The sequence below is a fragment of the Corylus avellana genome, chromosome 7 (genome assembly GCF_965113065.1).
Source record: "Corylus avellana chromosome 7, dhCorAvel1.hap1.2, whole genome shotgun sequence".
Taxonomy (NCBI): Eukaryota; Viridiplantae; Streptophyta; class Magnoliopsida; order Fagales; family Betulaceae; genus Corylus; species Corylus avellana.
In genome coordinates this window covers 13,000,514-13,023,070 of record NC_142496.1, presented here as the reverse complement: position 1 = coordinate 13,023,070, position 22,557 = coordinate 13,000,514, and the positions used below count along the sequence as shown (strand labels likewise).

The window sequence follows — 22,557 nt, the reverse complement described above, 5'->3', positions numbered from 1 at the left end:
ATAATAATAATAAAATAAAATAAAAAACAAAAACAAAAAGGTAATTAGTGTATGCATCTTAATTTCTGTCTACAGGTATACGTACGGATAAATACTTATCTCCAAACCGTTATTTCTATCTATATCTCTACCATATTGTAAATCATCTATATAATTGGAAAGTTGATTACTAAAATGATATGAGAAGATTATTATTATTTAGCTCTTGTATTGGTTTTGGAAAGTGTTAGATTCTGCAAATTAACCTAAATTTATCCACTTAACTACGCTTAACGCTTAACTACAATTGAAAAGTGTTTTGAATAGTGCAAATTTACCAAACGCTAAACTACGTTGATTTTTAAAATTGCATTTTTATTATATAAACCTTCTCACCTACCTAAAACCTCCTTTAGCCCCATTAAAATTTTATTGGTTCCTAACCACCAAGGTGGTAGTTGAGTTGGTAGAAGAACTCATTTCATTCTAGTGGTCGCGTGTTCGAATCCGCTTGCGGTAGTAGATACGTGAACCAGATGCTACTATGAAGGGGCTCTACCAGCTCACACTTTGGTGGAGTTGTGGTGACGGGCTCGCCTTCCCAAGCAGTAGCTATGGCTCAAACCGGACATTCCACAGCGGATGGTAACCCCGATAGTCACGCCCAAGGGGGAAAACTACACTGGTCGCCCCTTCCCATCCTTTAAATTTAAAAAATAAAATAAAATAAAATAAAATTTATTGCTTCCTCACGTTACCCACCCTCAAATCTGCAAGCTTCTGGAGGCTTATTGGGGTTGTTTGTCAAACAACACCTTTACCCCCAAATACTATTCACTTTAGTTTTTTTCAAAAAAAAAAAAAACAAAATAATTCAAAACATTCGCGCTCTTTTAATCGCATCATTTATTTTTTACTGATATTCAAAAAAAAAAAAAAAATCACTACAAAACAAAATATTTCCATTTTTAAAGGCTTTTGGCCTAAAAAGTGTGAAGAAAAACGTAAGAATGTTTTTTTTTTTTTTTAAGAAAAGTAAAAAAGTAAGAATGTGTAGTATGGAAAAGTGAAAATTTTTGTTTTGTAATAATTTTTTTATTTAAATAGTAATAAAAAATGATTGATATGATACAAAAAGTAAGAATGTTGAGAAAATAAAAAAGTTTGAGGAATAATTTGGGGCCTTTGCCAAATGCGTACAAACTTAGAGCTCGCATGATGACATGTCGTGTCGAAATAGTTAGCATAAAGATCTATATCTAACAATATATAGCTTTACCTCTGTGTGTGTACATGCATAATTTAGTAATATACCTCCTGTACGTTGTGCTGCATATGCTTCTGCTTATTTCTTGAAATAATGACATTTACTAAGCATTAAAAAAATATTATAGGTAGAGAAAGGATTGTGATTGATTGGGTTTGTATATGGTAGGTTTTTTGAATTTGGACTTGTTTTGGTCTTGTTTGGCATTGGCTAGCAATTTAAACATGGACAGTTACTATTTATTAAAAAAAAATTAAATTTTCAACGTTCTGACTTTTTGCTGTTTATTGTTTTTCTGTTCATATTTTTTGGTCAATCCCTTTTCTTCCCTTCCTAACGTGGGATAGGCTGGTAAATTTAATTAATAGAGTTTTGTTCATATTGCAGCTCAGCAATGTTTCTATCTACCTTGTGGTTTCCGTTTGCCCTAATTTAATTTGTATATTTGCAATACTGCCTATATATAGGCTTGCATTCTCTTCTTAAAACTCCAAGCAACCTATATATATATATAGGCTTGCATTCTCTGCTGAAAACTCCAAGCAATATCTCACTCTCATAGCTATTAGCCTAGAGCAAGCTGCAGAGATGGTGGGCAGATGGTGGGGAAAATGCATTATAGCATTTCTCATCACCTTCCCTTCAATGGCTCGCTCTAATACTGCTATTGCGGCTATTCCCCCAGTGAAAGCCGGATACTGGTATTGTCAAAGTGACTTCCCAATCTCGGTGCCTAGCATACCTTCCCAGCTTTTCACCCATCTTTTTGCTGCCTTTGCGGATGTCAAACCCAACACCTATGAAGTCACCTTTCCTGACGAATATAGGGAGCGGTTCTCAACCTTCACCCAATCCGTGCAAAAAACAAACAAAAAGGTCAAAACCCTTTTATCCATCGGTGGATTCTCTGGCCCTACGTTTGCTTTAATGGCTAGCCAGCTCAGTACCCGCAAATCATTCATAGATTCCTCAATAAAGCTAGCAAGGTCTAACGACTTCCATGGCCTTTGCCTCCACTGGCTGTACCCCTCAACGGCGGCCGACATGACCAACTTTGGCTCTCTCCTCGATGAATGGCGTGCAGCCGTTGACAAAGAGTCCCAGCTGACCGGAAATGACCGGTTGCTTCTAGTCGCAGCGGTCAATTACACGTCGTCGACGTCGCCCACAGTCACATATCCCGTTAATCAGATTGCAAGGAAGTTGGATTGGATCAACGTAGTGGCGTACGACTTCTATAACCCCGCTCTTGCAGGGAATAGAACTGGACCTTTTGCTGCATTGCACAGTCCACAAATCAATGCAGAAACCCCACCTTGTGGGCATAACGGCGTCAGTGCTTGGCTTGCAACAACTATGCCCGCCAATAAAATAGTCCTTGGCCTTCCATTTTATGGCGCCGCATGGCGCCTAGTAAATGAAAATAACCGAGAAATATTTGCGGCGGCTGCTGGACGGGCTCAAAGTGATAAAGTATATATTAATGACTCAGATGGGACCTTACCTTATAACCAAATCAAGTATTTCATAGAGAAACACCCAGGTGGCAGACATGATCACAGTGACGAATATGTTGTAGACTATTTCAGTACTGGGAATACTTGGATTGGTTATAATGATATTCAGAGTATCAGAGCTAAGGTTGACTATGCTAGGGGAAAGGGATTGCTCGGTTACTATGCATGGCATGTGGGCGGCGACAGAGATGGGACTCTTTCAGGAGCAGGTTAGTATGTTTTTATCTTTCCTAAATCATGCATCTACAATTTGCTTTTGAAGCATATATATGAGGTTTTTTTTTTTTTTTTTTTTCACATACACGTGTCTCTGTTTTGATATGTGCATGCATCGTCCATAATAATTCTCACTTGTTATGTATGTGTAATTCTAATTACTTGTAAGGTATATATGAGTCTGTGATGCAAAGTTAGCTCAATCACCTCTAAAGGTCTCCTGACCGAGGGTGGTCGAATCACCCTAATGACTTTAGGCCGGGTAGCTCATCCCCATCCCTTCTAACCTGTTTATAGTGTGGCGGTAAGTGTTTTAAGATAATTATTAGGTGTGCTAGAGTATATTTGCTATTTGTTAAATGTTGCCGTACGTGTCAACATGTAATTTGAAGGTGTAATCAAGGATTTTACTTTTACCGCATCCTTATTGAACTCAAACTCTTCCAATTTGAATTTGTAAGTATTCATTGATCATTCTAACTTGTAACTTGTAATTCTTATTGCTATCGCAGCTTCTAGCGCATGGCCAATCCCTAGACTTGAACAGGCCGACACCGGCACCGACAATGGCACCGAAACCGGTACCGGCACCGCCACCTCCACTGCAACTGGCGTCGGTACCGTCACTGGCACCGTCACGAGCACCATCACTGACGCCAACACCAACACCAACACTTTTACTTGCATCAACACTTGTCTTGCACCGGCACCAGCACTGGCTAGCTCGTTGTGAACATTCAGGCCACTTATAATATATGTCATAATCGTTCAATAAGAAGCTTGCATTATCCACAATAAGGCCAATTATCACATGTGTTATAAGGCCAATAATCAGACCCGCGTGTATTTGTAACATAGAAGCTTGTATTATGAACAATAAGTCATCTTAATTAAGATACATGTCCATTGTGTTAAGAAGCTTGTATTGTGAACAATAAGGTCAATTGTCAAATATGGTGTGTTGTAAGGCCAGTAATAAGATATGTTATATTATTTGGAGCATATACATATATAAAGAAGCTAGCTTGTATTACTGATAAGTAGCTCATAACCAATGCTTTACATGCAATTCTTCATTATAATTTAATTTCAATTTTTTTTTTTTTTTTTTTACTTGGATTTTCTATCGTACTTTTTATTATAGGTTGTAAAAAAATATATCATGCATATTTAATTATAATGACATACTAAAGGTTATACACCAGTATATTACTCAATATTGTACACACAATTACAATTTACACACAGAAGAGCGCATAGATGTATAAATCGCATAAAATTTTACTATCACAAGGCCCTTAATTTTAGTTTAATCCATATAAATTAATATATGTTAAAATTTTTGTTCCTAGCGGAAAAAAATAGGAGACAGAAAACTTGGATTGCATGTGATTATAAAAGTATTAATAGAAAGTTAGCAAGGATCTCTAATATTATTGATGTGATACCTATCCAAATAATTTTGAGCCATTAGAAAATATACATAACAAAATAAAAGGAAAAAAAAAAAAATCTTTCAATCAATGCAATCAAATAATCCTCCTAGTGACTCACATCATATTCAATGCTTAATTATCTCTTTGGTGTTTCCAAAGCGTTTAGGGAATGTTAGGTGCTCTCAAAGTGTTTATATTCATCTTCAGCATAACAATGAAATATATTTTAATCTTCTTTGCTTTCAAAAGCATAAAAAGCACTTTGAAAAAATACCTAAATACGAGTAAATCTTACAAAAGAAAAAAACTCTTAAAACGATGAAATGAATTAAAACATAAGACCCTTAATTTTAGCTTAATATATATAAATTAAAACATGTTAAAATTATGTTCTGATATGATTAATTTAAAATAAAAAGAAGTATAAAGGGAAAAAAAAATAGTAAGAAAAAAACATTGATTTTGATTATTAAAGCATTAATATAAGAAAATTAGTATGAATGTCTGATAAATAAATTTTTGGCTTCTTTTCCTTAAAAAAAAGATAAAAAGATAAAAAAATTAAAAAAAAAAAAAAAAACCCCCTTAACACTACAAAAAAACGAATATCTTACTGACATGGGTTTTCTGACATGTTAGGGGGTCTGACACGTCAGAAAATTTTCTTGAGGGGGCTTTTTTGACGTGTGTCAGACGTTAAAATTTTGAGTGTCAGAAACGAAAAATTTTTGACATGTCCGATGTAACACGTTAGAATTTTCTGACATGTCAAAATTGGCACGTTAGTAATTTAAAATTATTAAAAAATAATAATTTTTCTTTTTTAAAATTTTTTATGGATTTTTTTTTCAATTAAAAAATTTATTAATTTAAATTATTTTTCAATTAAAATAATATATATATATATATATATATATATATATATATATATATGTTATTTATTTTCACTACCGTGTTTCTCTCCCAGCTCTCTCCATAATCTCTTCTTTTCTCCATTTTCTCACTCTCTCTCTCTCCCTTCTTTCCTCCATTTTCAAAACCCAAACCCAAAAAATCTTCAAAAAATCAAAAACCCAAATCAAAAAATCAACCTAAAAAATCAAAAACCCAAACGTCAAACCCAACAAATCTTCAAAAACCTAAAAAATCTTTTTTTTTTTTTTTGCTTCTCTTCTTCTTCTCTTCTCCTTTTCTTTTTCTTCTTCTTCTTCTACTTTTCTTCTAGCTCTGCTGCAGTGCAGAGAGATTGAGAGAGAAGAGCTTTTGCTGCGTCTAGAGAGAAGGAGATTGAGAGAGGGAAAGAAGATCGGGCGGAAAGAAGAAATAATAAAAGAGGGAAAGAAGAGGGAAAATTAATGTTGAATGTCCCGCAATTTTTTTTTTTTTTCTCACGTGCTAAAACTAGCACGTCAGAAATATATATAATATATATATAATATAAATAAACCTGATATAAAATAATAATAATAATAATAATAATAATAAAATTAGGAAATACTGACGTGCTAAACTAGCACATCATAAATATATATAATATAAATAAACCTGATATTAAAAAAAATAATAAGAAATAAGAAATATTGATGTGTCAAAGTGACATGTCAATATTTATTGACGTGTCAAAATGACACGTCAATATTTTTTGACATGTTTAATTTTAGCAACGTCAATAAATATTTAAATATTAAATTTTTAAAAAATTAAATTGAATTTAAATTTCCTGACATGTCAAATATTGACACGTTAGGAAATCCTGATGTGTTGAATACACGTCAATAAATATTGACATATTCAACACGTCAAAAAAAAATTTGTTGACGTGCCACTTTTGGCTCGTCAATAATTGCTAACGTGACAAAATTTGGTTACTGTTTGTCATGTCAGTAACCATCCTGTTTTTTGTAGTGTAAATCATTCAAATGAATAAAAGCACAAGACCCTTTATTCTAGTTTAATCCATATAAAGTAAATCATGTTAAAATCTATGTTCCCAGATAAGTAGTTTAAAATGAGAAGAAGTATAAAAAAAAAAAAAAAAAATAGCAAGAAAACGTGGATTCTGATTATCAAATCATTAATAGGAATCTCTAATATTGTTGTTGTATTACTTATTTTCAATACAAATAAATCCCACATAATTTTCAAAATGAATATTTTTTATGAATACAAAATTAAAATATATATATATATATATATATATATATATTATTTTACATCATTTCTAATAGCTAGTAAAGCCGACAAAGACCGGCCTGCTTGATACCAAACAAATTAAAACATTAATTGGCGAAAAAAAGGAAGCCTTTGGCATATTTTATCAGTATAGGTGAGGATCGTTCGTGACAAAGCAACCTTTCAACGGCGAGAAATGCTAGGCTTTATTTTTCTAACCATATATATTTTTTTCTTCAAATAGATTCAAATCCACCATTAGATTTTTAGATCTACATGTGGTCCTATGTATTCAATGGTGGATTTAAAAAAGATTTCCAAAATCACCTATATATTTTTTTTAACGTATTCAATGGTGGATTTAAAAAAGATTTCCAAAATCACCTAGATATTTTTTTTTTAAAAAAAATAATTATAATTTAAGAGTAATTTTTTAATTTCATAAGTTTACATGAACGGTAGTTTCACTTTTTAACCGTCAAATTCAACCCCAAACCTTAACGGGAGGGGTGAGCTTGCAGATTTTTTTAAGTTCAATACACTAAATCTACAGTTTTTAAACTTTTGAGGTAGATTACAAAAGTGATGAAAGTCCTGGAGGATTAATTGAAGTTTTCCACGAAAAAAAAAATCGTTTGATTAACTATATAGGAAAAATTCAACATACCCATCCCAAATCTCAATTAACAATGTCCACTCAAACTACCAAAAACAATTTAATATTCTCCCAATGAAAAAAAGAAAAACCCTTAATAATTTTTTTTTTTTAAAAAAAAAATCTAAAAATATTAGTTAAAAATAAAAGGGAAAAACTTAGAGGGTTGCCTTGGGGGACATTGATAAGTACTTTTTGATAATTTAAGTAAACATTGTCCCAAATCTAAAATTTTGGAGTGGTAGCTTGTAAGGGAAACAAGAACTTTTCCCAACTAATTATTTCGATAGGTCCCCAAGAGGTAGCTCAATCGGTTAGAAACCACGCCTTATGAAGCAGATGTTACGAGTTCGAATCCCCCTTTAGATCTCCCTCTCTTGTATGCACATGTCAAAAAAAAAAAAAAAAAAAAAGTAATTATTTAGATGGGAACTTAGAATATTTTTTGTGAATGTTGATAATAGCTTAAATGTGCTTATTTTCTGTATTAAAATAAGTATTATCATACTATGTTTTGCTTTTAATGCTTGCATTTTATATTTAATTGTGGGATATTGTTTAATTATTAATTTTGAACTTAATTTGATATATTAATGCAAGAAATTACATTTTGCAGGGATTGGCAAAATCGCAGCAATTGAAAAAAAATAAAAAAATAAAAAAATAAAAAAGCCAAATTTTCAATGCAATGCAGTTAAAGGAAAATGTTGGAGGACAAGTGAGCAACGCGGAACCAGCCAAAGAAAAATAAAAGAAAAGAAAAACAAATTAAGAATCAAGAGTGTTAGAATAATGGAGAGAAGAGAAGAGCGGAAGAGAGCGGAAGCACACTTAAGGATTACATTGTATTGAGTAGTAGAAGAGTGTGGAGAGGTGTGTATTACAAGAGGTGGTAGAGGCCTCCTTATATAGGAGGCTAGAGGGGAGCATGGCTCCCTCTCTTATCAATGTGGGACTAAAGTCCCATATACACTAACGTCCCCCCTCAAACTCAATGTATTTATACATTGAGGTTGGGAAAAATACAGGCAAATAAATAGAAGGTTTTTGTTCCCCGGAAAAGTCGCCGGAGGTGGCCGGAGTTGGGCGGCCGGAGGCGGTGGACGGTGGCAGGCGGCAGAACATGCATTCTTCTTCCCACTTATGATGTGTAGGAGTAGAACTCCAAAGCTACCCTCGTTTAACGTATTTAGGAGGAACGTAAGCACTGCATGCAATATTAATTATTAATTATACATATAACTATTAATTATTTGATTAGAATGCTTAAATTACTAAACTTCAATCATTACTTGATTAGAATGCTTAAATTACTAAGCTTCATGTTCATCTTTCATGAAAATTTTAGCCATACCAAAGTTTAATATCTTAGGTTTCATTTTGTTGTCAAGTAAAATGTTGCTTGCTTTGAGGTCTCAATGAATTATTGTAAATCGTGAGTATTCTTGAAGATATAAAGGTTATTAAGTAATCCCTTCGATGATATCAATGAGTTTTCTTCAATCCAAAAGAGATTGTCTAGCAAGATTTGCATCAATGAGATTATGAAGACAAAGTTGTGAGCTGTGGATTGCATACTGCTAACAGTTACATGTGTTCCAAAATATGATGCTTCAATTAAGTTCAACTTGGTTTTCTTCTCTTTAAAGCTTAAACTAATTTCCAAACCCAATTTTGGCTTATGCCTTTTATACTAGAAATTTGTAAAAAGTAGGCGGGTAGAAGATAATTCTGCAAAAATATTTATTGACAATAAGTTAGCGCTTGCATTAATCGAAAGCCCATAGATAAATGACTTGTTGTTCAGAGGCCTTACTTGTTGTTTCAAGACACTGCAACTTGATACTCTGTATTGGTAACAATAAAATTAGAAATTCTTCCTTGGGGAGCAGGGGAAGTTTATAAGGAATAAGGAGACTTCGCTTATTCGCCGTAACTGGATCGAGTATCAAAGAGGAGTTGCTTTTTTTACTAGTAGTTGGGTTTGAGTTTGTTTTGTAGCTGGTGTGGTCTTTTCGTAGTTTCTTTGGGTTCTGCAGAATTTCTGTTTACTTGGAGCATCTCCCAGTGTATAGGCAAATGGGTGAAAATAGCTATGTCTGGCTATTGTAAGTGATTTTTCACCTCCGGAAGAGTAGGCAATTTAATTTTTTGTTTTTTTCTTTTAAAGTAAACAGTAAATAGACTCTTTAGCCTATCTACTGTTTACAACTACAAATTGCCTTCAAAATAACCCCCCAATCAACTAGTTATACAAATCATAGCATTAGATTCTACCAGCCATAAATCAATTGGGAGTATACAGTTAATTTAAGAGTTACAATTGTAAAAGTTGTAATTTTTTTTCACTCCCTAAATGTCATTGGTTTGTCAGAATTGGTGTTCCAGCGACAAGTCATAGAGCCCAAAGTCATCAGTTCATAAGGTATATTCTTATCTCGGATCTCATTCTTATGACTCTGCTCTGTCTGCACTAAATATGTGAAGGGGGGACGAATATATATATATAACTTTGGTGCCCTAATGTGTATAATAGCGGCCTTATCATTTACCTCTTTTTTCAATTAAATATTTTTTGCATGTTTAAAGCTTTACTTATTAAGAGAAAATGTTGAAATATTAATTAAATAATAAATGGCGAATACTTTAACATAAGATGTGATGCATGAATTAATGTCGTTTGAGAAACGTGTTATATGTTAAATTACCAATTATCCTAAAACTTAAGCTAATACGAATAAGTAAATCTAATTATTTAATCAATGCTTTATCAATATATACAAGAAAAAAAAATATATCTTATTAATGACTTTTTATTCTAAATAACAGATGGAGCACATCCAATCGGATTACAAAAACAAGGATACTGGCTGCAGACAGTATCAAGGAAACAAAACAACACAACTGATAATAAATTGGCCTTGCAACGCGTACACTAGTACTGATAATTGGCCTTATTTGATATGGATAATAGAATTGCTAGCGAGCTTCTAATTAAACACGTGCCACATCTTCATCGTTCCATGCTCGGAAAGCTGCGAGAATATATTAAAGAGTAAAAATGATTTAATACAAGAAGTTAGGTTTATATGATGGACAATGATGGATTGAAGAGTAGAAATTGAAAGAGAAATGTATGCTAAATATAATACTAGCTAGTTAATAAATTACCTTGGTTGCCCACATGCCATGCAAAGTAACCAAGCAATCCCTTTTCCATGGCATATCTAGACTTATCAAAGATGCTATACTTACCATCATAACCAACCCAAGTCGTCCCGGCATAGCAATAGTGTGTGACATACGAGGGATCGACCACTTCTACGCCGCAGTTGTCTATTATATCCTGAATTTGGGAATAAAGTATGGGGTCATCAGTCGCAGCTCCATTAGCCGCCTAGAATATTTCATGGTTTTCAGCCTTTTCCAAAAGCCAACTGCGGCCAAGAAATGGAAGGCCAAGGACTAAGTTCTTGGCCGGTACACCTACAGCGATCCAAGCACGTACGCCGGCGTCCACGCTAGTAATTTGATAGCTTGTTGGATTGTGCAATGGAGCAGGCGGAACAACAACATCGTGTGAGGAATCGGAGGAAGGGGTATTCAAGTCATAGACCACTACGTTGATCCAGTCCAAGTAACCTACGACATCGTCAATGGGATAATACTCTGGGGAGTAATAAACGGATGCGATTAGAGCAGCTTGGCATTGCCAGTGCGCTCAGCTTCATTGTCCACTTCAGTTCGCCATTCTTGGAGGAGTGTGGCAAGGTTGGTCATCTGATCGCTGGCGGGATACTGCCATTTGAGGCTAAGGCCATCGTAGTTGAATTCTCTGGCTACATCAATGGCTCATCCATCAAGATGATAACTGAATGTAATATATATTATTCCAACCACATGCACACCGGCCCAGAAATTGTTAGCTCGATCCGAATTATATCATACAAAGTCCCGGCCGGTTTGGATCAGGATCAGTTCAATTGAATGAGATAAGATCATTATCTAAGCTGCAGGGAGTTACAAAATACAATCCTAGAAAATACCCAACTATATATATATATATATATATATATATATATATATATTGACCAACCTATTTTTAAAACATCTAATCTTAATCCTAATTCACAACTAATTATCCCTATTAAATACAATTCTATTTATTGGCTCCAGTTTAATTTATATACTTCTTACTTCTATCTCCTATATATGATCACTACGTACGTACCATTTGAATTGTTAGTTATAATGAACCTTTAATTTGGACAATCCATCGCGTTCTCCTACAAACAGGTTGAGTTTTAGTCTACCATGTCTCTAGCAAATTCAAGGAAAATGCTAATTGTACATTTAAAAGCAAATAGCCCAAAAGAGCATTTTTCGTTTTAACTTCATTCAATCAAACACATACGTACGTACATTAAGGACTACTACATGATGCAGTGTTTCAACAAGGAGAAGCTCACGGTGGATGACCCCCAGGACACCATGTAATGCCCCGACAAATTTCCAACTTTTATGGGCATGACTTACATAAAACAAACGTACGTTTTTAAATAAAACACGTCCCTCAAATGATTTGCCATCTTCAAATCTAACCTCTTGTCCATTCACGTAGCCTTTATGTTATTCATGTGATTTTTTATGCTCATTTCAAGTTTTAAAGATGTCTTGATAAGCTTATATACATATTTCCTTAAAGTGAGAGAGACAAAAGATTTTCAAAATGCATTAAACACTCCCTTTGATTTCTTAAGCTTGCATGTTTTCATGATTTGTTACGTTGCATGTGCCTATTAGGATCCTAGGATGAGGTTTACCACGCCATGGTTTATAGATAGAAGTCCATTTTGCATTTTGGTCTCTGGACGACAAGTTGTCCATTCTCTGGCCGAACGTTCGCCAATGACCGTAATGTGTAAGATTAGGGTTTTTGATGACCTCTTAGCTAGTTGCTCCCAATTAGGAACTTATGCGTCACTCAAAGAGTTCTCTAGCTAGTACTGCATATAACGATGCATCATGTTTTGTTATAGCAGAAATTCACAATGTCGGAGGACTCGAGCGAGCGAATGAGATAAGTGATGCATCTTGACTTAGTGGGATGCAAAGAAAAAATAAAAAAATAAAAAATGATAAATAATTTTAGATCTTGAGTCTATTAAAGATCTAAGAATTATTCGCAAAACGCTAGACTCTATCTAGGGTTTGAAGAAAAAAGATGAGGAAACTCAACTCTAAGTATTCTTATCGATGAAAACTGAAAAAATATCAAAAGCAACATTATAGGGTCTATAAAACATGTATTTATATGCCCTCAAACCCTAAACCTAGAACAAATTCGAATTAAAATCGGCATGAATTTCAATGTGGCCGCCAGTCACCCCAATACAACTCTGAAAATGGCCAAAATGAGGTGGTCAGCCACCCCATAAATTTAAACCCTAATAACAAAAATGAGGTGACCTCAGGGTTTAAAGCTCAATACAACTCTGAAAATAATTATAATAAAACCCTGCTAATAACAAAAACCATAAAAATACCACAATCTGGAAAAGAACTCATCATCCTCCGTATGTTTTGTTCAAGCCCTTAACTCCGTATGAATTTTACCCTCATTGGTCAAAATAGGGTGGCTTTTCAAATTTTTGTGTTTTTTAAGGTTTACTTTTTTTATTATTTTTTTTAGGACACGTGAAATTTGAATGTGGTGACACATGGCATTCCGTTAGTTTAGGCTAATGAAACCAATAAGAGATACTAAGTTAACCTTTTCCCGTAAGTCAAGTACCATTTCTATTCCACTTTAAAATTAACACAACCGGCCAAGATTGCCTTGATTATTTGCAAACCGCAAGCACCAAACACATCCCGGCCGCCAGGAAATGGCGATCAAACAAAAGCCGCAAGTTGGCCTGCTTTCTTCCAGAGAGAAACAATTAACATGTAACATATTTTATTTTATAAATTTAAAATTTAAAATCAATCATGTGTGTCAGATTGGCTGAAGATGATTAACTAATTATAATACTCCAACCGGCCAACCACGTGCACATGCATACATGCATACAGCCAGAAAGTGGTGTACGTCATTGTGTCTTCTTTTGGTTAGATCCAATTATCATAAAAAGACCCGATTTGGATAGTTCGATCAATTGAATGAGGATAGATCGACCGGCCAATTAAATAAGCAGGCTAGGGAGACAAAAAATACAATAAAATCAGAAATAAAATATATACCCAACTACGTACCGATAAACCAAATATATGAGGGGTAAGTAGTAGGTAGTTGAGAGATTGAGATCCCTTTCAATTACTTAAAATTTGAGAATCTTATGTTACAAAATCATGGCTGTTTATTTTAAATTCAATGGTGTATAAAATGTCAACTGTTTTTGTATAACCGAGACATTAAATTTTGATTTTAAGCTAATTTTTGTTTTACCGAGGTTTGAATGATTTTATAAACCATTAGATTTAAAATGAAGGGCCACGATTTCGTAATATGAAATTCTTCAATTTTGAGTAATTGGAGGAGATCTTAATCCGTATTTAAGGGAGAAGAAGAAATTGGCTCGCACCTTCATGCTATTTATACTAATATTTTTATGTGCATGTGGGCTATCTCGATCTAATTAACTCTCAAAAAGGCTTTATTTCATAGAAGAAACTCATTCATGATTCCCACGTTTCTTAATTTATTAATTTGGATTAATCCATCAACTTAATTTATTTACTAATTCGGCTCATCCATCAAGATGATTGCAGAATATTAATTTATTTTTATGTAATTAATTAATGAATATTGACACGTGGATTCCGTCAAGTTTAATTAATTTTCTCATCAGGATGATGATTAACTAATTATAATATTACTCCAACCACATGCATATGCATACACCCAGAAATTAACTAATTAATTATAATATATATTAACTATTTTCAATTGAATGAGATAAGATCCACCGGGCAGTACTTAATTAATTTTAAAACATCTAATCTTAATCCTCCTAATTCACAACTAATAATCCCTATTAAATACAATTCTACTTTGACTCATTCTAATCTCCTCTTTTAACTCCCGGCCATCCATATCACTATTTCATGGACCTTAATTTATTTTACCTACATATTCAAGTTTTAAGTAATTAATGAATGGATTCCATGACAAGTGTTGCTGATATCAACATGACTAATTAATTGATTATGTATAATACTCCAACCACATGCACATTTACATACTGCCACAAATAAATTTATTAAGTGTTACATCCAAATTATATCTATCATACAAAATTTCGGTTTGGATCAGTTCAATTTATTATTATTATTATTATTATTATTATTATTATTTTGTAAGTTCAATTTGTTAATTCATGCTCAGGAAATTAGATCCACTGCCCAATAATTAAGCTGCACAGAGAATCCTTTTAGTGGGGGTTCAAACCTCTACGTACGTACCGCTTAATTGGATCCTCCAATTGAGTGGTTTTGAGTTTTCTTCAAATTACACACTTTGTTAGGAAGGGGAAGGGAGAATCATATTGATTTTTAAATTCATTTTTGAGCCATGCTCATGAAATTTGACGAGTAGGGTTGCATCTAGCAATTTCTTTTAGCTAAAATGAGGCTAGCAGCCATATGATGGGGTACGTACTGTTTTGCCCATTTTTGCAACAAGGCTAGGCTAGCTAATGAAAATGGTCTTAATTAAATTGACAAAATCTATCATATGGGGGTACTTCCTCTCTTTTTCAAGTGGAATAGATCGAGAAGATCTATATATTCCATACTCCTGTTTTTATTTTGATACATCTTTCTTCTTTATTTTATTATTATTTTTTTTTTTTTTACATGTCCACACAAGAGGGGGGAGGGAGATTCGAACTACTGACTTCCGCTTCATTATTAGGGGTGGTCCTAGCCGATTGAGATACTTCTTGGAAACTATTTTGATACATCTAATAGTGTGCATGGTGCCGCATCATTTAAAATTTTCAATGATATGGCACTATACTATATTTAAATGAAATGAAGAGTATTTATTTTATTGTTCAAATTTAAATATTATATAGATTTAAAGTTTAGAATCTATCATGTTTATAGGAATAATAGACAAATAATCATCAATAACTTTGAGTCAGGCCTATTTTATATGTTACAATATGATAGGCACATTAGCGATGACATTAGACGTTGTTGGCATGAAGTAATTTTGACATAAAAGGCTCTTTATAATCTGCCAATTTCGACCATATTGTGTAGTGTAGACCCTCCAAAATTGAGGCCATTTGGTTCTTTTTTGATCATGTGTTTCTGGTATTTATTTTCTTAATTGAAATAACATATGAATTATATACTTCAGTTCTTTAATTAAAGGTTTTCTTTGGAATTCATTAAGGATGCAAGGAACTCCGGGTTCAATATTTTTTTATTCAGAAAAAAAATAATAATAAAATAAAATTTTCTTGTCCGTTGGAAGTCCTATCTTTGAGTTAAGAATTTACTGTCAAATCATATCAAAAACTACAGGGACCAATTGTTTTCTATAGAATTGGATCATCTCCATTATTTCAAGCTATTGAAATGGAAATAAACCATTTTACTGTCAATATTAGATTTGAGTGGTGTATATGTGTTACACACATCTTCCTATCTGCTTAAGGTTTTTATGTTGAAATACGTGACAATTTAATTAACATGGTATCAGAGCCGAGATCAAGTACTTCGAAAGTTATCTCCATCATTCACCTTCCTTTTTAATTAAATATTTCATACATGTCTTGAGCTTTATTTATTACGGCGCCGAGAGTGTCAACATATTAATTTTATAATAATTAATATGTTGTCACATCATTTAAATTTTGAATGATGCACCCCTATCTACACTGTTAGCACCACTATCTACATCGTTCAAAATGGTTCATATTCATTTCTAGGGAAATTGATTTTTTGAAATCTCTTTTTTGCATTTATTTAGAAAATTCACATTCGCTTAGACATTTCTTACTTTTAACTAAAATAGATAAGCACAATACTAAAAAACCATACGAATCGGATTATGCATTTTAAATGCAAAGTACATTTTTTTTGCATTTGTGAACAGTGCACCGTTACATGTAGCAGCACTGTTCACATATCCATCCCATTAATATATTATTTCTCTCTCTCTCTCTCCATCTCTCTTTTCCCAAAATATTCTCCTACTGTTTCTCGATCTCTTCACATCTCTTTTTTCTTAAAAGTTGAAAAAAATGATCTTTAAGAAAAATAAAGAAATAATATTTAAATAATATAGATAAAAAAAATATATTATATCTTTTAAAACTCATTAGCTAAACTAGATAAAGTGACTTTTAATTAACCATGTTCCATAAAAATATGCATAAACCAATGTGAATTAATGCTCTTGGGGAATCCATTCCATGTGTTAGCCCAACATATGGTCGAGCCCAACCAACGTTGGGCAAGTTTTGAGTGTGGAATTTTATAGCCTTGGATTGGGTCTCGATATTGCAATCCTTGATTAGCCTTTGTTAAAAAACAAAAATTAAAAATTGGTTAGGATTGTCACATTAGCATTGTAGGATAGTTGTGAGATAAAAATGTGTTGACGTGGGTGACTTTTCACCTATCAATTGAGTGTGTGGGCACTATGAGAACTTTGTCTCTTATCTATCTTCGAATCCCCTTCTCAAAGTAGGAGAGGAAATATTGTTTTGCATCGACCACCCACATATAAAGAGAGACTTTTGTTCTTACGTAAGTGTGTTGTGGTAAGGAGTGAAATAGAGAAATAGAAGGCGTCGCACAGCTTCTTTTTTCTTCAAAATTTTGAGTTTGGCTAAATTTGATGTTCAAAATATGTAGCGCAATATGATTTGTATTCTTGACAAATTCTTGAAATTCTGGAAACTTTGAAGATAGTGAGGCTGCCTTGTCTGTGGTGCATGGTATGGATGAGGAGTGTTGTGAGTCACCAAAAAGCTCCTCCGGCCGCTATCTCATCTGAAGTGTGTACAGACAAGTAATGGTATGGAGTCCCACTAGGAAGCTTGTCTACTAGCGCGTACCGACGAGGAGAATTAGTGTGAATTCCCACCAAGAAGCTTGTCCGATAGTGCGTACGGACTAGAAGTTCTAAGAAGACCCACTGAGTAGCTCATCCATAGTAGATACAAATGAGGTATGTTTTAGTAGACCCCAAACCTCGTTTGCTAGACCTGACGTACCGACGCGGTGCTCTAAGAAAATGAAAGTGTATCATCCAGAGATGGATCCATAAACTCCATGCCTTTGCCTGATTGGACGAACGTACATAACCACTACATGCAATATTAATTATTGATTGTAGATATAACTATTAATTATTTGATTAGAATGATTAAATTACTAAACTTCAATCTTTAAATTACTTACTATGGGCACCCCAACAATTTGGTTTGCATTTGCTTCACTTTTAACCATACCAAAATCACTAGGCCGGGCTCAATTGGGAATTCTTGATAAACTGAAACAAACTAACATATTTTCTTTTAAAATGTGAGAGGCACATGCTATTTTTAATATGATTGATATATAGAGTCCTTATACCATTGACTCTTTGTCTCCTATTAATATTCATTTTCTCTCAAACACGGAGATACAATTAGGTCCAAAATTTTTTCTCTCTTCATTGCTTTCAAGGATGTGGCACCATTACACTGTCCATATATATATGCACAACATTAATTGACAATGAGAGGATTATATCTCCTTTGTCCTCCTCCATATATTTTATATTTATTGGCTCCAGGTTTATAGTTCTTACTTCTCTCCAATGACTAACTACTGCCATTAGAATTGTTAGTTGCAAATTAATTAAGAACCATTAATTTGGATAATCCATCTCTTTCAATATATATATATATATTTATTTTCTCTCTCTTTCTCTTTCTTAAGCGTAATATTATTAAGTGTATATTAGGCATAAATTAAAAAGGTTCATAATAATTTATTGACTGTTTCAAGTACGAAAATGGATTTTAATTAAGAAAAAACAACAAATGTGATGGAATAATGGCATTTTATTATAAAAGAAGGGATGCACAGATTACAGAAAGAAACAGTACAAATTAATTAATTAAGGATACCGCCAATGCCAAACAGTATGTATGAGGCCAGGAAAGAAAACAACACAACTGATAATTGGCCTCACAACGCCGGTACACAAGTACTGATGATGATTGGCCTTATTTGTGGAAAATATAGATAGAGAAGCTAGCTTGTAATTAAACACGTACGTTGGACATCGATCTGATGATTGGCCTCATTAATTTGTTCCATTCCATGCTTGGAAAGCTGTGACAATATATACATATTAAGAGTAAAAATTAGCTTTATATATATATAGGCTGCAGGATATATATGGAAGAGTAGAAATCCAAAGAGAAGTATATATATATATATATATATATAGTAATAATATAATTACCTTGCTTTGAAAGAGCCCAGTCAGAGTCGTCGCTGTCCACATGCCATGCAAAGTAACCAAGCAATTCATTTTGCTTGGCATGTGTAACCTTAGAACAGATGATAGCCTTACCATCATAACCAATCCACGTTGTTCCAACATACCAATACTGTGCGACATAGTTGTGATCGATCACTTCTACGCCACGTTTGTCTTTAATAAGTTCCTGGATTTGTCGATAAGATACGGGGTCACTTACGACTTCAGTCGCAGCTCCATTAGCCGGTGATAATATTTCATGGTTAGCAGCATTTTGCAGAAGCCAACTGCGGCCATGAAATGGAAGGCCGAGGACTAATTTGTTGGCCGGCACGCCTTCATAGATCCAAACATTGACAACGACGTCGACGCTAAGAACTAGATTAGAGCCTCTTGGATTGAAAAATGGAGCAGGCGGTACAGTGAAATTGGGTGAGGAAAGAGGGAGAGGGGTCTTCAAGTCATAGGCCACTACGTTGATCCAGTCCAAGGAATTTACGATAGCCTGAATGGGATAATGCTGTGGGGACTCAGAGACGGCTGCGGTTAGAAGCAGCTTGGCATTGCTAGTCATCTGAGCTGCAGCCTCTTTGTCCACGGCAGCTCGCCACTCTGTGAGGAGTGTGGCAAGGTTGGTCGTTTGATCAGGATACTGCCAGTTGAGGCTAAGGCCATCGTAATTGAAATCCCTGGCTACATCAATGGAGGAATCTATGAATGTTTTACGGTAATTAGAATCGCTAGCGATTGTGGCAAAAATGGAAGGAGCAGTGTCTCCACCGATGGATAAAATGGCTTTAACATCAGAGTTGATGCTCTTCACAGTTTTTGCGAAGGATTGAAACTGAGTCTCATACCCGGGAGGAAACCTGGGGTTGAAGGTGCCAGGGTCGACATCGGCAAAGGCAGCAAAAAGATGGGTGAAAATGCTGGAATCTATGTTCTCCGGCTGCAAGTCACCCTTGCAGTACCAGTATCCGGCATTCACAGCAGTGCTGCTAGTCATCTTGATCTTGATGAATGATGGGCAAATAGGTATTTGAGAGAGAAGATGAAATTGGCTTGCTCCAGTGATTTTTGTCCATTGCACCTTCATGCTATTTATACTAATATTTTTATGCAAAAAGGCTTTTTTTAATAGAAGAAGTCCATGCATGATTCCCACGTTTCTTAATTATTTATTAATTTGGATTCCATCAACTTAATTTGGATTTATTTATTAATTCGGCTCATCCATCAAGATGATTACTGAATATTAGTTTATTTAATTAATTTTCTCATCAACATCATTAACTTATTATAATTTTACTCTAACCATGCACGTGCAGATATATGCATACACCTAGAAATTATCTAATTATAATATATATTAACTATTCTCAATTGAATGAGATAAGATCGACCGGCGGGGCACTACTACTTAAGCTGCAGGCCTGCAAGGAGATAGAAAATACCCACCGAATTAATGACCAACGTAATTCATTTTAAAACATCTAATTAATCTTAATCTTAATCTCCCACAACTCTCCCACACACACACACACAAAAAAACTATATTCTATTAAGTCATTCAATATACCAAAGATCATTAAGTCAAGATATCTCTATATTAATTCCAATAAGTTTATACGGATTCCATTAATTGGGTTCAATTGGGAATTCTTGATTTTTTTTTTTTTTTTTTAAGTAATTATTAATGGATACTGTCACGATGTTATTATTAATTTGGATTCCTTCAAGTTTTGCTGATCAAGATGATTAATTGTAATACTCCAACCACGCGCATATACAGCCAAAACGTGGTCCCGTACGTTGTGAATTTCGACCTCTCACACACACACACACACACAAAATATATATATATATATATATTCCAATAATTAAGTCCATCTCTATATGCAACATGGCAATCAAAGATAAATAAGTCCATCTCTATATTGATTCCAATGAGTTTATACGGATTCAAATTAATTTGGCTCATTGTATAATTAAGTCAGCTAGCTAGCTCAGTACTAACGCTTCCATTTACCTCTCTCTTTTCAATTAAATATTTGATTCATGTCTTGAACCTTATTTATTAAGAAAAAATGTTAAAATATTATTTAAATTTTAAGTGCCGTACCACCATCAAAACCGTTACATGAAGAAAAACGAAATATTGATGATAATATGATCCATATTGATTTGAAGTGAAATGAATTTTTTGAAATCTCCATCCAACCACATGCACTGATGACATGTGTACACGCAGCCAAATATATATAATACATATATTGAATATTGACACGTTCTTGATTATTTTGGATAACATCAACTTATTTGGGCTGGGTGATCAAGATGATTGATTAATTAATTGTAAATAAATAATACTCCATCCATCCAACAACATGCACATATAGCCACAAAGTAGTATGATGATCGATGCATGTTGGGTATTTTTAACTAACTACTTAATCAATTTTGACACGTATACATATACTTTATTAATTAATTTGGGTTGACTATAAAAATTAATAGTTCTGGTACCAACACCATCTTAGTTTTAAGTAATTAATGAATTATGACGCGCGTTTTTCATTTTGAATTCCATCAGGTTTTGCTGATATCAAGCTGACTAATTAACTATATATATAAATAGATATAATACTCCAACCACATGCACATATACATACAGCCAAAAATTGGTACCATATTTTAAGTCATTATTATTATTTTGGGTTCCATTATGATTTGCTGATCAAGATGCTTTTCATTATAATATAATTACTCCATCCTCGTATAACCCAAAACTGGGACCATAGATGTTGGTTTATTTATTTATTTATTTTTGAAGTTACTAATGAATATTGACACGTTTTGTTAATTAGTTTGGATTAGATCAAGTTAATTGGGCAGCATGAAGATGATTAACTAATTATAATACTCCAACCACGTGCACATGCATACAGCTTAAGTACGCAGTACAATGATCGATGCATGCAATGCATGCTGGGTACTTTTAATTAACTACTTAATCAATTTTGACAAGTACTTTATCAATTAATTTGGATTAGGATTCCATATATCAAGTAATTATTAATTTGGCTGAAGATGGTTGACTATAAATAAAGCTCCATCCACCCACATGCATATATGCACATCCACCAAAAAAAAAAAAAAATGAAGAGTAATTAATGAATTTTGACACGCGCGTTATTCGTTTGGATTCCATCAGGTTTTGCTGATCAGGATGACTAACTAATTAATTAACTAACTATAATTAATACTCCTACCACACGCACATGCACATGCATATTGCCGGAAATTAAGTGGTGTACGTAGTCTCTTCCCTTTGTTAGATCAAAATTATATCATTCAAAATCCCGGTTTAGATCAGTTCAATTTAATTAATGAGAAGAAATATCCACCGCCCAAGTAAGTGGGGGTGTCAATAAGGTTAGAATTAGCGGTTATTGACAAAAATCACTAACCGTAACCGCCTTAGCGGTTAATAAATTTTATTAACCGCAACCTTAACGGCCTAGTGGTTAGCTACTAACTGTCAGTAAGGAGTTAGTAAAACATGTAACTACCCGCGATAACCGTTTTTTTTAAATTAGGTTTTTTGGGATTTTTTTTGGGCTTTCTCAAGATAAACATTTAAATAGGGGTGTTCAAATGGTTATAACCGTCGGTTGTTGGTTATAACCAATAACTGCAACCGACTTGAGCGGTTATTGGTTTTTAATAACCGCAACCGCCTAGGCGGTTATTAGTTATTTTATAGATGGTAATTTATTTTGTTGCATCTAATGGTTTACGTACATGGTGTCTCACGTCAT

The 22,557-nt window shown here is 33.7% G+C and overlaps 1 protein-coding gene and 1 pseudogene across 1 annotated transcript in view; one reads left to right on the top strand and one right to left on the bottom strand.

Annotated features, from left to right (window-relative positions):
* Positions 1–22,557, bottom strand: part of LOC148584480 (phosphomannomutase-like) — a 48,814-nt gene that overhangs the window by 22,707 nt on the left and 3,550 nt on the right. The window lies entirely within an intron of this gene.
* Positions 1,892–3,712, top strand: LOC132185239 (class V chitinase pseudogene; annotated as a pseudogene).